Genomic DNA, 3,895 nt, shown 5'->3' with positions numbered 1-3,895 from the left:
TTTCTTTTTCTAAATGGCCACAGTATGTTTTCACTTTAGTCTCAAGAGTGTTTGCCACAATTACTGAGCAAGGAGAAAAATGTATTGTTGCGAAAAATAGTAGAAATCCTGTTGGCTGGCTTTAAATTTTATTGCATGAGTTTCAAAACTGCATGTCTATTAAAAAAAAAAAACCCTAGGGAAAAAAAACCCACATAATTACATGATGGGAAGGTGTAACTTTGTTTTGCAAATTCACATTTACTCCCTTCTACCTCCCTGTAATTCTCCTCATATTCCCCCCATACATCGACCTCTCAACTCTACTTCAGTTATTCTACCCTCTAAAAGTGATTTTCTCTCCCCAAGCTCCTAGTAGCTGTCTTCAGTAAGGCTCGTATTGGACCTAGACATCATTTACTCCATCTCTCCTAGGATTTGGGATGACTTAATTTTCTGTAGGTCTTGTGCAGGTAAGCACAGCCTTGAGTTCACAAATATGACAGCCATCCTGTATCTGAAGTCAGCACTTCATAGCACTCTTCCCCAAACTCTAAGTCTTATGCTTTTTTTTCTCATTCTTTCTCAGTGTACCCTGAATGTCAGTGGTCAGGGGCTTAAAACATGTTTTACTTAGGGGTGAGCACCTGGTCTTTCCGCAGCATTTATAAAAGTTATTCATCTCTCCATTGATGGTTGCTCATTTCAAAAGAAAGCTTCTCTGAGCAAGGTTAAGAACATTCTAGATCTCTGGGTATAAACATAAACATTTAGAAGGTATATTGATAGCTTGCCTATACAATCAAATTACAATAACAGGTTCTACTCTAAGGCCAGTGACTTTCCCAACAGAGGGCTCTTGAACTAGATTATAATACAATGCATGAAAGTCCCTTCTATAGAACAGGCCCAAGATTTAATCACAAAGCAGCTTGCTAGCCCATAGCATTCTTGCTATTATTGCACCACTGGGTGTGTCTTCCCTGCTAAGTTGGTATTGAAGCATATAGGGTATATATTGGTTAAGACCACTGAGGTATTTTCTCTCCTGGGAATCTTAAAAGCACTTTCTGGCATTAGGAAAACTAGCCAGAAGTTTTTCCTGGTTGGTTAGAGACTGATTATTCTGGGCTTTAGGTCACTAAACCACAGAGAAAGAAAAATTGGGATACACATATTAGAGAAAATATGCTTGTCTTTCTGTACTTTAATTATCATACTCAGTAGACATTTTTCAAGTTACAGCCATTTACAATGCAAATCACATATTATATTTTTCTTTATGGATGAATAATACTCTATTGTGTACTTGTACAATATTTTTCTTACCAAATCATCTCTTGATTTACATCATATTATGGCTTAAAAACAGTGAATAATGTCTATAGCTGAGTTTTCTATCCATTTACATCTGAACAACCTGTCAGAAGGGCCATTGCTTCTCATCCTACCTCATGGAATTCTCACCAAAACTGATACCAGTAGTTGGGAACTTACAGCAAGGTCTTTTTGTTTCATTTTGTACTTGCACTTGATTTGTGCTCAGTAAGCACCAATCTTTACTTGTGAAATATTTCAGATATAACAGAGAAAGCTCTAAATTGAACTTCTTTCTCTGTTTTGTCTGGTTGAGCTAGATTTTAAGCTTAATAGTTATGTGACTTATGCCACTTTCTCCTTTCCTAGTTCTTGCTTAAACACTGTGGAGAATCAGGAACAAGAAACATGCTGGTGCTTTTGTTCCCACAAGCTGCTCACAGTTGCTTGCCTATATGTGGTTGTGAGTGCTTGTGAGTTTGAATGGACTTACTGTTAAAGAGTGCTTTACACTCCACCCACACTGGGAGTCAGGGATACCTGGAGTGTTCATACGGACCTATTGCTAAACCTTACCCTAAAGTTCTCAATCAACAGGTATAAATACAGACTCTATCAAATCCTGGATGGGCATGATACAGAATGGTGGGGAATCACTAAGCACAAGTACTCAATGAAGAAGCATACTCTTCATTCTCCCCAACCATGTAAAAGATTCAAGATCTCGAGGTAGAGAGGGATGATTAAATTGTGAGTGTGTTTTTCTCATGACAATTCATCAATGTTATATCTCTAATTACTAAAGGTGGGCAATAATAAAATTAAAATAATTATAGAGTAAACACAGAAATATTTAAATTACTTTTGCTACTTGTCTTAGTCAGGGTTTCTATTCCTGGACAAAACATCATGACCAAGAAACAAGATGGGAAGGAAAGGGTTTATTCAGCTTACACTTCCATACTGCTGTTCATCACCAAGAAAGTCATGACTGAAACTCAAGCAGGTCAGGAAGCAGGAGCTGATGCAGAGGCCATGGAGGGATGTTCCTTACTGGCTTGCTTCCCCTGGCTTGCTCAGCCTGCTCTCTTATAGAACCCAAGACTACCAGCCCAGGGATGGTCCCACCCACAAGGGGACCTTCCCCATTAATCACTAATTGAAAAAATGCCAGCTGGATCTCATGGAGGCATTTCCTGAACTGAAGCTCCTTTCTCTGTGATAACTCAACCTTGTGTCAAGTTGACAACACAAACCAGCCAGTACCCTACTCCTCTGTGACAAAACAGAGACAGGTAGAAATAAAATTATAATGATATGGAGATAGAGAGAGAGATAGATAAATAGAGAGGTAGATAAATAGATAGATAGATAGATAGATAGATAGATAGATAGATAGATAGATAGACAGACAGACAGACAGACAGATAGACTCTCTAATTTATGAATTATGTTCAGAGAGCTATCTTTCTTTTGGGCAAAAACCTTCCAACATTTATATTTGAAAAATAACTTCCAACTGAAGTAATGACTAAAGGAGCTTACATTAACAGCCATGCTTTTCAGTTACCACAATGTCTTCCATTTCAGTTCCTCTCATACTTTTCATGTATCCATTAGAGGAACCCCAGGACTACCTAAAATACAAGGCAGAATATCAAGTAGGCACACAACAGAGAGCTGGACTAAAACAGGGGCCTCTGTATTCTGGGCTTGCATTTCCACTAATTAATGTGAGCCAGCCTCACTATAACAGCAAGATTATTATTCTTTCTTTATTCACATCTGTCACATAATGATAAAATCTGGTCAATTGTCTCCAGAAAAGTTTGTGAATAACATATTACTTAGTGCAAATGCAGCAAATAACGTGTACTCTCTTCATTCAGACCTCCCTTCCCAAGGTATCAGGAGAGATGTGGTTAGAAAAAAACATAACTTAGGCATTTCTAGAGGGTTCTAAAATTTTAAAGTCTAAAGTATAACCAAGATATGCTGTGACTTGTGTTACTTTAGCTCAGTACTTTCTGAATTAAGTAAGAAGATGGCTTGTTAATATTTAAGCTACTTACTGCAAGTTTTAAGGAATATAAAACTACCTAGGCAGGAAAAGATATGCTTATTGGAACCCACAGAGTGAAGTGAAAGTTCTCCATGTGACCCGATAATTCTGAAATCAGAACACAATTCCATTTCGAGGACTGGAACAAGAGTCCACAGCTGTTTCCCCAAAGGGGGAGAAACTGATTCAACCTTTGTCCTACCGACTTCCCTTCTTTGTCCCTTCAGATGCTTTCCAAAATGTTTTGAAATATCTTTCCTGAAATTTTTCATCTTTGCTAATATTCTTGTATAGCTTTTGAATCTACTTAATATGATATAAATTTTATATAAACCTCTAATGATATCAGTAACCATCACTTGCTCGAGCGTACATATTTTTGTCTACTTCTAGATCCTGACCCTCTCTAGTTATATTCACTGCCATTTAACTCAATCAAACTACAGCATATTAGAGTCAATAGTTGGTATAAAACAACACTAAGAGTCCAGACCATTATTTCACAGATTAGCAGGAGAAATCAGAAAACTACCTAAA

Source organism: Mus musculus, chromosome 2 (assembly GCF_000001635.26).
Source record: "Mus musculus strain C57BL/6J chromosome 2, GRCm38.p6 C57BL/6J".
In the NCBI taxonomy this organism is placed as follows: Eukaryota; Metazoa; Chordata; class Mammalia; order Rodentia; family Muridae; genus Mus; species Mus musculus.
This window is presented reverse-complemented; position numbering follows the sequence as displayed.